Below are 14,261 nucleotides of genomic sequence, written 5' to 3' on the forward strand. Positions count from 1 at the left end.
AAATCGTAAAACTACTCCACGCCCACGTGATCACTCCAAACTGTGTCTCTTTTTTGTTTAAAAGGGTGTTTTTATGACTTCAGCTGAAATGGAGTTTTCAACGTGGTCGCCAGCGATACTGATACCCTGTTCTCCGAATTACTAAGTTTAATAAGATCAAATAAGGGCCACCACATCCACTCTCCTTTTAAATGGAGAGAGAAAAGGTTTATCGGTCTGACACAGAGTGTCAGTAATGTACAACTGACCACGTTAAACAGTCCATTTCCAGCTGAACGCGATAAAAACACCCATTGACATGAATAAAGAAACTCGTTCGACTAATCACGTGGTCACGTGATGACGTGGCTAACAAACTAAGACTTCTAAAAGTTGTTTGACACGAACAAAATTAAATAAAATCTTTGAAGCGTGTTCATAAATCGTAAAACTACTCCACGCCCACGTGATCACTCCAAACTGTGTCTCTTTTTCATTTAAAAGGGAGTTTTTATGACTTCAGCTGAAATGGAGTTTTCAACGTGGTCGCCAGCGATACTGATACCCTGTTCTCCGAATTACTGTTTAATAAGATCAAATAAGGGCCACTACATCCACTCTCCTTTAAATGGAGAGAGAGAAAAGGTTTATCGGTCTGACACAGTGTCAGTAATGTACAACGACCACGTTAAACAGTCCATTTCCAGCTGAACGCGATAAAAACACCCATTGACATGAATAAAGAAACTTCGTTAGGACTAATCACGTGGTCACGTGATGACGTGGCTAACAAACTAAGACTTCTAAAAGTTGTTTGACACGAACAAAATTAAATAAAATCTTTGAAGCGTGTTCATAAATCACGAAACTACTCCACGCCAACGCTGATCACTCCAAACTGTGTCTTTTTCTTCATGTAAGGGCTACAGAGTTTTTATGACTTCAGCTGAAATGGAGTTTTCAACGTGGTCATTTCAGCTGCGATTCATTGACATAATCACGTGGTCACGTGATGACGTGGCTAACAAACTAAGACTTCTAAAAGTTGTTTGACACGAACAAAATTAAATAAAATCTTTGAAGCGTGTTCATAAATCGTAAAACTACTCCACGCTCAACGTGATCACTCCAAACTGTGTCTCTTTTCTTTGTTTAAAAGAGTTTTTATGACTTCAGCTGAAATGGAGTTTTCAACGTGGTCGCAAAGCGATACTGATACCCTGTTCTCCGAATTACTAACTTAATAAGATCAAATAAGGGCCACCACATCCACTCTCTTTTAAATGGAGAAAGAAAAGGTTTATCGGTCTGACACAGAGTGTCAGTAATGTACAACGACCACGTTAAACAGTCCATTCCCAGCTGAACGCGATAAAAACACCCATTGACATGAATAAAGAAACTTGTTCGACTAATCACGTGGTCACGTGATGACGTGGCTAACAAACTAAGACTTCTAAAAGTTGTTTGACACGAACAAAATTAAATAAAATCTTTGAAGCGTGTTCATAAATCGTAAAACTACTCCACGCCCACGTGATCACTCCAAACTGTGTCTTTTTTTGTTTAAAAGGGTGTTTTTATGACTTCAGCTGAAATGGAGTTTTCAACGTGGTCGCCAGTGCGATACTGATACCCTGTTCTCCGAATTACTAAGTTTAATAAGATCAAATAAGGGCCACCACATCCACTCTCCTTTAAATGGAGAGAGAAAAGGTTTATCGGTCTGACACAAAGTGTCAGTAATGTACAACGACCACGTTAAACAGTCCATTTCCAGCTGAACGCGATAAAAACACCCATTGACATGAATAAAGAAACTTGTTCGACTAATCACGTGGTCACGTGATGACGTGGCTAACAAACTAAGACTTCTAAAAGTTGTTTGACACGAACAAAATTAAATAAAATCTTTGAAGCGTGTTCATAAATCGTAAAACTACTCCACGCTCAACGTGATCACTCCAAACTGTGTCTCTTTTTTTGTTTAAAAGGGTGTTTTTATGACTTCAGCTGAAATGGAGTTTTCAACGTGGTCGCCAAAGCGATACTGATACCCTGTTCTCCGAATTACTAAGTTTAATAAGATCAAATAAGGTCCACCACATCCACTCTCCTTTAAATGGAGAGAGAAAAGGTTTATCGGTCTGACACAGTGTCAGTAATGTACAACGCACCACGTTAAACAGTCCATTTCCAGCTGAACGCGATAAAAACACCCATTGACATGAATAAAGAAACTCCGTTCGGACTAATCACGTGGTCACGTGATGACGTGTCAAACAAACTAAGACTTCTAAAAGTTGTTTGACACGAACAAAATTAAATAAAATCTTTGAAGCGTGTTCATAAATCGAAACTACTCCACGCTCAACGCGATCACTCCAAACTGTGTCTTTTTTCATTTAAAAGCAAGAGTTTTATGACTTCAGCTGAAATGGAGTTTTCAACGTGGTCGCCAAAGCGATACTGATACCCTGTTCTCCGAATTACTGTTTAATAAGATCAAATAAGGGCCACCACATCCACTCTCCTTTAAATGGAGAGAGAAAAGGTTTATCGGTCTGACACAGAGTGTCAGTAATGTACAACGACCACCACGTTAAACAGTCCATTTCAGCTGAACGCGATAAAAACACCCATTGACATGAATAAAGAAACTTCGTTCGACTAATCACGTGGTCACGTGATGACGTGGCTAACAAACTAAGACTTCTAAAAGTTGTTTGACACGAACAAAATTAAATAAAATCTTTGAAGCGTGTTCATAAATCAGAAACTACTTCACGCGCCCACGTGATCACTCCAAACTGTGTATTTTTGTTCATGTAAACGAGAGTTTTTATGACTTCAGCTGAAATGGAGTTTTCAACGTGGTCGCTTCGTTCGACTAATCACGTGGTCACGTGATGACGTGGCTAACAAACTAAGACTTCTAAAAGTTGTTTGACACGAACAAAATTAAATAAAATCTTTGAAGCGTGTTCATAAATCGTAAAACTACTCACGCTCCACGTGATCACTCCAAACTGTGTCTCTTTTTTTGTTTAAAAAGGGTGTTTTTATGACTTCAGCTGAAATGGAGTTTTCAACGTGGTCGCTGTGCGATACTGATACCCTGTTCTCCGAACTACTAAGCGAATAAGATCAAATAAGGTCCACACATCCACTCTCCTTTAAATGGAGATAGAAAAGGTTTATCGGTCTGACACAGTGTCAGTAATGTACAACGCACCACGTTAAACAGTCCATTTCCAGCTGAACGCGATAAAAACACACATTGACATGAATAAAGAAACTCTTGTTCGACTAATCACGTGGTCACGTGATGACGTGTCTAACAAACTAAGACTTCTAAAAGTTGTTTGACACGAACAAAATTAAATAAAATCTTTGAAGCGTGTTCATAAATCAGAAAACTACTCCACGCCCACGTGATCACTCCAAACTGTGTCTCTTTTTTTGTTTAAAATTGTGTTTTTATGACTTCAGCTGAAATGGAGTTTTCAACGTGGTCGCCAGCGATACTGATACCCTGTTCTCCGAACTACGTTTAATAAGATCAAATAAGATCCACCACATCCACTCTCCTTTAAATGGAGAGAGAAAAGGTTTATCGGTCTGACACAGTGTCAGTAATGTACAACGACCACGTTAAACAGTCCATTTCCAGCTGAACGCGATAAAAACACCCATTGACATGAATAAAGAAACTTCGCTCGACTAATCACGTGGTCACGTGATGACGTGGCTAACAAACTAAGACTTCTAAAAGTTGTTTGACACGAACAAAATTAAATAAAATCTTTGAAGCGTGTTCATAAATCGAAACTACTCCACGCTCAACGTGATCACTCCAAACTGTGTCTTTTCTTCATGTAAAAGTTTTCAAGAGTTTTTATGACTTCAGCTGAAATGGATTTTTCAACGTGGTCGCCAAAGCGATACTGATACCCTGTTCTCCGAATTACTAAGCCGAATAAGATCAAATAAGGGCCACCACATCCACTCTCCTTTAAAAGGAGAGAGAAAAGGTTTATCGGTCTGACACAGAGTGTCAGTAATGTACAACGACCACGTTAAACAGTCCATTTCCAGCTGAACGCGATAAAAACACCCATTGACATGAATAAAGAAACTTGTTCGACTAATCACGTGGTCACGTGATGACGTGGCTAACAAACTAAGACTTCTAAAAGTTGTTTGACACGAACAAAATTAAATAAAATCTTTGAAGCGTGTTCATAAATCGTAAAACTACTCCACGCTCCACGTGATCACTCCAAACTGTGTATTTTTGTTCATGTAAACGAGAGTTTTATGACTTCAGCTGAAATGGAGTTTTCAACGTGGTTGTCCATTTCGACTAATCACGTGGTCACGTGATGACGTGGCTAACAAACTAAGACTTCTAAAAGTTGTTTGACACGAACAAAATTAAATAAAATCTTTGAAGCGTGTTCATTAATCAAAACTACTCCACGCCCACGTGATCACTCCAAACTGTGTATTTTTGTTCAAGTAAACGAGAGTTTTTATGACTTCAGCTGAAATGGAGTTTTCAACGTGGTCGCCAAAGCGATACTGATACCCTGTTCTCCGAATTACTAAGCGAATAAGATCAAATAAGGGCCACTACATCCACTCTCCTTTAAATGGAGAGAGAGAGAAAAGGTTTATCGGTCTGACACAAAGTGTCAGTAATGTACAACGACCACGTTAAACAGTCCATTCCCAGCTGAACGCGATAAAAACACCCATTGACATGAATAAAGAAACTTCATTCGACTAATCACGTGGTCACGTGATGACGGGCTAACAAACTAAGACTTCTAAAAGTTGTTTGACACGAACAAAATTAAATAAAATCTTTGAAGCGTGTTCATAAATCGTAAACTACTCCACGCCCACGTGATCACTCCAAACTGTGTCTCTTTTTTTGTTTAAAAGGGTGTTTTTATGACTTCAGCTGAAATGGAGTTTTCAACGTGGTCGCACAAAAGCGATACTGATACCCTGTTCTCCGAACTACTAAGCAAATAAGATCAAATAAGGTCCACCACATCCACTCTCCTTTAAATGGAGAGAGAAAAGGTTTTATCGGTCTGACACAGTGTCAGTAATGTACAACGACCACGTTAAACAGTCCATTTCCAGCTGAACGCGATAAAAACACCCATTGACATGAATAAAGAAACTTCGTTCGGACTAATCACGTGGTCACGTGATGACGTGGCTAACAAACTAAGACTTCTAAAAGTTGTTTGACACGAACAAAATTAAATAAAATCTTTGAAGCGTGTTCATAAATCGTAAAACTACTCCACGCTCAACGTGATCACTCCAAACTGTGTCTCTTTGTTCATGTAAACGCGAGTTTTTATGACTTCAGCTGAAATGGAGTTTTCAACGTGGTCGCCAGCGATACTGATACCCTGTTCTCCGAATTACTGTTTAATAAGATCAAATAAGGGCCACCACATCCACTCTCCTTTAAATGGAGAGAGAAAAGGTTTATCGGTCTGACACAGTGTCAGTAATGTACAACGACCACGTTAAACAGTCCATTTCAAGCTGAATGCGATAAAAACACCCACTGACATGAATAAAGAAACTTCGTTCGGACTAATCACGTGGTCACGTGATGACGTGGCTAACAAACTAAGACTTCTAAAAGTTGTTTGACACGAACAAAATTAAATAAAATCTTTGAAGCGTGTTCATAAATCAAAACTACTCCACGCTCCACGTGATCACTCCAAACTGTGTTCTCTTTTTTTGTTTAAAAGGGTGTTTTTATGACTTCAGCTGAAATGGAGTTTTCAACGTGGTCGCAAAGCGATACTGATACCCTGTTCTCCGAATTACTAAGCTTAATAAGATCAAATAAGGGCCACTCACATCCACTCTCCTTTAAATGGAGAGAGAAAAGGTTTATCGGTCTGACACAAAGTGTCAGTAATGTACAACGACCACGTTAAACAGTCCATTCCCAGCTGAACGCGATAAAAACACCCATTGACATGAATAAAGAAACTTGTTCGACTAATCACGTGGTCACGTGATGACGTGGCTAACAAACTAAGACTTCTAAAAGTTGTTTGACACGAACAAAATTAAATAAAATCTTTGAAGCGTGTTCATAAATCGTAAAACTACTCCCACGCCAACGCGATCACTCCAAACTGTGTCTTTTTCTTCATGTATGTAAGCAAGAGTTTTTATGACTTCAGCTGAAATGGAGTTTTCAACGTGGTCGCTGATACCCTGTTCTCCGAATTACTAAGCTTAATAAGAGATCAAAATAAGGGCCACCACATCCACTCTCCTTTAAATGGAGAGAGAAAAGGTTTATCGGTCTGACACAGAGTGTCAGTAATGTACAACGACAACTTTAAACAGTCCATTTCCAGCTGAATGCGATAAAAACACCCATTGACATGAATAAAGAAACTTCGTTCGGAGTAATCACGTGGTCACGTGATGACGTGTCAAACAAACTAAGACTTCTAAAAGTGGTTTGACACGAACAAAAGTAAATAAATTCTTTGAAGCGTGTTCATAAATCGTAAAACTACTCCACGCTCCACGTGATCACTCCACACTGTGTCTTTTTCTTCATGTAAGCGAGAGTTTTTATGACTTCAGCTGAAATGGAGTTTTCAACGTGGTCGCTCAGTTCGAGCTAATCACGTGGTCACGTGATGACGTGTCAAACAAACTAAGACTTCTAAAAGTTGTTTGACACGAACAAAATTAAATAAAATCTTTGAAGCGTGTTCATAAATTGTAAAACTACTCCACGCTCCACGTGATCACTCCAAACTGTGTCTCTTTTTTTGTTTAAAAGGGTGTTTTTATGACTTCAGCTGAAATGTGATTTTCAATGGTCGCCAAAGATACTGATACCCTGTTCTCCGAACTACTAAGCTTAATAAGATCAAATAAGGGCCACCACATCCACTCTCCTTTAAATGGAGAGAGAAAAGGTTTATCGGTCTGACACAGTGTCAGTAATGTACAACGACCACGTTAAACAGTCCATTTCAAGCGGAATGCGATAAAAACACCCATTGACATGAATAAAGAAACTTGTTCGGACTAATCACGTGGTCACGTGATGACGTGTCAAACAAACTAAGACTTCTAAAAGTTGTTTGACACTAACAAAATGAAATAAAATCTTTGAAGCGTGTTCATAAATCGTAAAACTACTCCACGCTCCACGTGATCACTCCAAACTGTGTATTTTTGTTCAAGTAAACGAGAGTTTTTATGACTTCAGCTGAAATGGAGTTTTCAACGTGGTCGCAGCGATACTGATACCCTGTTCTCCGAATTACTGCTTAATAAGATCAAATAAGGGCCACTACATCCACTCTCCTTTAAATGGAGAGAGAGAAAAGGTTTATCGGTCTAACACAAAGTGTCAGTAATGTACAACGACCACGTTAAACAGTCCATTCCCAGCTGAACGCGATAAAAACACCCATTGACATGAATAAAGAAACTCTGTTCGACTAATCACGTGGTCACGTGATGACGTGGCTAACAAACTAAGACTTCTAAAAGTTGTTTGACACGAACAAAATTAAATAAAATCTTTGAAGCGTGTTCATAAATCGTAAAACTACTCCACGCCCACGTGATCACTCCAAACTATGTCTCTTTGTTCATGTAAACGAGAGTTTTTATCGACTTTAGCTGAAATGGAGTTTTCAACGTGATCGCTGGTGCGATACTGATACCTGTTCTCCGAACTACTAAGCGAATAAGATCAAATAAGGTCCACCACATCCACTCTCCTTTAAATGGAGAGACAAAAGGTTTATCGGTCTGACACAGAGTGTCAGTAATGTACAACGACCACGTTAAACAGTCCATTTCCAGCTGAACGCGATAAAAACACCAATTGACATGAATAAAGAAACTTGTTCGACTAATCACGTGGTCACGTGATGACGTAGCTAACAAACCAAGACTTCTAAAAGTTGTTTGACACGAACAAAATTAAATAAAATCTTTGAAACGTGTTCATAAATCAGAAACTACTCCACGCTCAACGTGATCTGTAAGTGACCTATGTCACTTTTTAAATTATGTATTGATGTATTTTCTTTTGTTTCATTTATTATTTGCTTATTTAATGTGATATTTCTGTATTTGGGTTAAGGACTTTTATTTTGATAGGCTTGGGGTGTGGCGTATAAGGTGCTTCGCATTTCCTAGATCCACAGGAATGTTTGTGCATGGTCGGGGAACGCAGAGTGCAGCGTGGATTTCTCCTCTTTTCACTTTGATATTGTGCTTCTCACTGAAAGGGTTATAAGGTAAATGTGTGTGTGTGTGATGCATATAATCTCGTGGTCTCACGATTGAAGTCCCCTTTTTCATCGCACTACTGATCCTATCAGCTTATTGTTGTAATGTGCTAATTGTTGCTATGTGTTTGTTTTTTGTTTCTTTATAGCTCTTACGGTGTTTTATTTAAATGTCAACGTATTAAACATTTTTCGAAACATCAGTTGATTTAGTATTGACCATCAATTCAGTGGGACAGCTACAGTAAGAGCTTGGCCATTCGTGTGGATGATCGGCGACAACTGCATTAAAGACTGGTGTCCACGTTGACGGGGTCTTCTTAAAGCGAAAGCGCGACGGGCAGCTTAGTCGGTCCTGATGGTCATATGGTTCGCTAATCACGGATAAGGGAGGATTAATCTACGCAATATGGATTGAAAAGAACCGAGTTCCTTTAAGGTGACATTCATCCTTCAAACACAATCTTAATCCAGAGAGATTTCTTCGTTTGAAAGTTTGAAACATTTTAAAGGCTTTGAAGAGACTCTTGTGTTTGGAAAGAGGGTGTTTTAAGAGCAACATACTTCTTAACATCCTAATACAGTTTTAAAACCCATTTTTAATATTAATGTTGATGCTATATGCTGTTTATATTGTCTGGGTTTTATCAATTACACTGTAAGTGTCTTTAGTTTTTTTTGTGTTTTGTTGTTATTGTTTAAAATGATAGAGCCACATTGCTCATTTGACATTATTGAAAGGGAAGTTAATGGTTCCCAACATGTTGTTCAGACTCTTAACAAGGTACTTCAAAATCAACTGAAACTGTAGCGAAGTGTCAAATTACAGAGAGAACCGAGGGTGAAGAACACGATTTATATGAATGTAATACTGGGATTCAAGAAGTCTGTTTAGAATCTCAAGGCCCCCGACGTTCAGTTCGTTTCACGAATCCTACTGTGAAAATGGCTGCATTGCAAGAAGAGAATGCTCAGAAAAGGGAAAGAAAGTTAATTTCTGCATATGAAAAATGGAAAATTCTAGCACGTACAGCCCGCAACCAACTTAAGTCTGATTTATCTGAGAGCGACATTGCATCCCTCATTGATAGTTTGGAAAATGAAAGGACATTGTTATGGAGATCTATAAGGAAGTTCGAGATATTGTTACTCCATCTACAGAATTAAGACGTCGTATTGATGCGCGTGAAGCAGTAACAGCAGATATAATGAAAATTGCCTATGAGAGAGAATTTCAGGCCTCGGATGAGTTTGATGAGGAACAGGTGAAACACCGTTTAAAGGAACTGCTTGACTGTAGCTATGCTCGATCAATTTATGGATCTACTGTCTCCAAAACCAGTCGTAAGTCTGTTGATTCAACTAAGCCATCATACTGGATCCTCTCATGTAGCGTCAAAGCATGCTGAAGCAGTTGCAGAACTGGCAGTAAGGGAAGAGGAGTTCAAGATATTGATGGAGAAAAACAAACAGAAGGATAAAATTCTGGAATTACAGTAAAGGCAAAAGAAGGACCTAGATATACAAAGACGTGAACTTGAGCGACTACAGGCTGAAAAGGATCTGAGAGTAGCACAAGCTAGGTTCAAGGCCTATGATCAAATAGTGATACAAGGAGTAGAGAATAATGTCACTAGAGAACAGCGGCATACTTCTCGGAGTTCTTCTAATCAATCTATTAATGAAATCTCTCCATCTCAAAATGAAGTTTCTTCCCTTGTACAAGTTTTTCAAGACAGTATAAATCTGAATAGACTACCAACTCCAGAGCCCTTTGTATTTAATGGCGATCCCATCCAGTATGTTGAATGGAAGGCCTCTTTTGTGTCATTGATTGATAAAAAGAGTATATCTCCTGCTGATAAACTTTACTATCTAAAAAGGTATGTGGGTGGAGCAGCACGTAAAATTTTAGATGGCACGTTTTGTAGAAGGATAATGAGGCCTACAAGGATGCCTGGAATAAATTAGACCAAAGATATGGGCAGCCATTTACTATACAACGTGCCTTCAGACAGAAACTGGCAAGTTGGCCAAAGGTTCAGTACAAAGATGCTGTTGGACTTAGAGATTTTTCAGATTTTCTTAATGCTTGTCAAGAGGCTATGCCTCATGTGGAAGGCTTACAGATATTGAATGATTGTGAAGAAAATCAAAAACTAGTTCAAAAGCTACCTGAATGGGCTGCATCACGCTGGAATCGTCAAGTTACTCAGAGTTTGAGAGAAAGGCAAACTTTCCCTGATTTTAAGGCCTTTGCAGATTTTGTGTCATTGGAATCAGAAGTTGTATGCAATCCAGTCACTTCTTCTTATGCCCTTAGCTTGGGAGCCATCGAAAAACGAAGCCTTAAAGAAGGCAGAGGCAATAAGGGTAACGTTTTTCATACTCAGGCTGTTGTGGGAACAGATAAGCAGAGGGTTTTGAAGAGCAATGCAAAATCTTCATGTATTTTCTGCCATGACTCTAAGCATCAGTTTAATGATTGTCATAAAATAATGACTAAGACCTTAGAAGAGAGAAGGATTTATGTAAGAGAAAACAATCTCTGTTATGGTTGCTTGAAACAGGGTCATAGCGCAAGAGACTGTCGTTATCGTCTGTTCTGCAAAACATGTAAAGGAAAGCATCCTACTTGTCTTCATGATGATAATTACATTAAAAAGGGAAACCCAATCCCAGCAGCAGTATCTGCTCAAAATTTAGAAAATGATTCTACAGCTGTTTTGTCACTTAGTGTGGATCGTGAAACATCTTCCCATACTTCAATGGTTGTACCAGTATGGGTATCCTCAAGTGCCAACCCAGCATAGAGAAATTAGTTTATGCCTTGCTTGATTCCCAAAGTGACACAACTTTCATTGATCAAGAAGTAAGCAACAATTTGCAGGTAGATAAGATTCCTGTGAAGCTAAAATTAACTACTATGACTGGAAGAGATACTGTAGTGAAAAGTGAAAGGGTTCAAGGACTTCGTGTGAGAGACTATAGTTCTGCCATTTATATTGATCTTCCTCCTGTCTATACTAAAGAATGCATTCCAGTTAATCATGCACATATACCAACATGTGAAACTGCTAGACTCTGGAACCATCTTTCTGCTGTGAGTAACGAGATTCCTCCTTTGATGGATTGTGAGAATGGACTATTGATTGGATATAACTGTGCTAGAGCTTTAGCTCCAAGACAAGTGATTTTAGGAGGCAATGATGATCCATACGCTGTTAAAACTGATTTAGGATGGAGCATTGTTGGACCTTCTGCACCCCAACTTAGTTCTGTTGTTGGTTCGAGTTTTTGTCATCGCGTTTCTGTTAAAGAAATGCCTCTGCTGACTCCATCAGATGCTATAGGCATTCTTGAATCAGATTTTAAGGATATTAGTGATGATGGTAAAACTCTGTCTCAAGATGATATTCATTTTTTGAATCAATTAAGCAAGGATATTAAAAAAAATAGTGCTGGACACTTAGAAATGCCTTTGCCCTTTAAGGAGAGACCTAAATTGACAAATAATAGACAATATGCCCTCGTAAGGCTTAATCATCTGAAGAGGAAATTGTTAAGGGATCAAAGCTATAAGGAGCGTTATGTGAAATTTATGGAGGATATCATTGACAAGGAGAAGCAGAAGAAATCAAGGATGATGAATCTGAAGGTGAAAATGGTATGTTCTCATCACGGGGTTTATCACCCCAAAAATTAGACAAGCTGAGAGTAGTCTTTGATTGTTCAGCGAGATATGATGGAGTCAGTCTAAACGATTATCTTCTGCAAGGACCTGACCTGATGAATAGTTTGATTGGTATCCTTCTTAGGTTTCGTCAGCACCCTGTCGCATTAATATGCGATGTGGAGAAAATGTTTCACCAGTTTTATGTGTGTGAAGCCGACAGAGATTTTCTACATTTCTTGTGGTGGAGGAATGGAGACTTATCAGAACCGCCTCAGGAGTACCGAATGACAGTACATCTGTTTGGAGCGTCTTCATCCCCTGGATGTGTGAACTATGGACTGAAGTACCTAGCGGAAGGTAATAAAAATCAGTATCCCTTGGGTTTCCAGTTCATAATGAATGATTTCTATGTGGATGATGGTGTCACGAGCGTACAGACAACAAAGGAAGCAATCCAACTGGCCCAGGAAGCCAGAAAACTCTGTGCTACTGGTGGCCTTAGACTTCACAAATTTGTATCCAATGACAAGGCCTGTTCTGGAAAGTATTCCACCATCAGAACGAGCAGATGGTATGAGAGAACCAAACCTGCCCTTTACTAATTCCTTGGTAGAACGGACATTGGGGATTCAGTGGAATATGGAACATGATTATTTTAAATTTGATATTTGTCCCAAAGAACAGCCAGTAACCGATTTAGGATTTTATCCACTATAGCATCATTGTACGACCCACTTGGATTCATTGCTCCATTCACTCTTAAAGGGAAGAAAATATTACAGGAAGCGTGTAAACAAGGCACAAGGTGGGATGATGTATTGTGCACTGAATTACAGAGAAAATGGGAGTGCTGGAGAAGAGATTTGGTCAACTTGACAGAATTGAGTATTCCTCGCACCTTTGCTCCCACAGCTTTGGAAGGATAAAAGAGGTAGAGCTACATCATTTTTCTGATGCTAGTACCAAGGGATATGGACAGTGTTCATATTTGAGATTTAAAAACGAAAAGGAAGATGTTCATGTTGCTCTAGCTATGGCAAAATCTCGTGTGTCTCCAATAAAAGTAACAACTATCCCAAGATTGGAATTAACCGCAGCTGTTGTTTCTGTGGACGTCAGTCAGATTCTCAAAAGAGAACTCCAGTTTACTGACATCAAGGAGTTCTTTTGGACAGATTCCAAAGTCGTCCTAGGATACATCAATAATGAGGTGCGACGATTTCATACCTTTGTCGCGAACCGAGTACAAAGGATCCATCTACGTACTACCCCACAACAATGGAGGTATGTTCCAACAAAAGAGAATCCAGCAGATTACGCCTCAAGAGGCCTCACTGTTAAGGAACTGACTTCCTCTGACTGGTTTACAGGGCCAACATTTTTGTGGAACAAGGAAATAATTCCAGTCTTCAATGAGGTCCCTGAGTTGCAACCAGATGATGTAGAAGTCCGAGGTGCTCTGGTACTTAATTCACAAGCCATAGAACATAGAAGCTTTGTCGATCGTTTTTCCAAATTTTCATCTTGGTCTCAGGCAGTTAAAGCAATTGCATGCATCCAACGACGAATTCGTAAGTTCAAGGGGATTGATCTTCCTATTGTTGAGGAAAGAGAAAGGGCAGAGCACATAATAATTATACATCTACAAAAGGATGTATTCCAAGAGGATTTGAAAGTGTTAAGCAAGAGAACATCACTGTCATCTCATAGTAACTTGTACAATCTCGATCCATTTCTTGACGACGATGGTTTACTTAAGGTGGGAGGAAGGCTTGACAATATGTCTTGTAGTCTATTTAAAAATCCTGTAATCCTTCCCAAAGTCCATCACATCACAAGATTGATTATAGCTGATTGCCACGAAGGAATTAAGCATCAAGGTAGGGGTTTTACCATTAATGGAATCCGTGTGTAGCGTGAGGGCATGGAGGAAGAGGAGCAGAACACACCTTACAGATGTTAGCTGGTAACTTTAAATCCTTCACCTATAGCGAATCCGACTACGCCACCTGGAGAGTTCTCCCCCAGGAAATAGAACTAGCTCAAATATGACTATTTGGCCACACAGGTTCAATTCTCATATGAATAGGCGAGAGACGTGAGTAAAGTATGAAAGTACAAAATTTATTTTCACAATTGTTTCACCATTTAAAAGTCACATTGAATCCTCATCACCTACTGCCGGCAGCACTCTCCAATGGTAACTGCAGTAAATCAAATAAAATTTTGTAAACAAATATATATATACACAAACTATTCCAAAATGGATGTAGGCATTAAATTAC

This window comes from Puntigrus tetrazona, chromosome 14, assembly GCF_018831695.1.
Source record: "Puntigrus tetrazona isolate hp1 chromosome 14, ASM1883169v1, whole genome shotgun sequence".
In the NCBI taxonomy this organism is placed as follows: domain Eukaryota; kingdom Metazoa; phylum Chordata; class Actinopteri; order Cypriniformes; family Cyprinidae; genus Puntigrus; species Puntigrus tetrazona.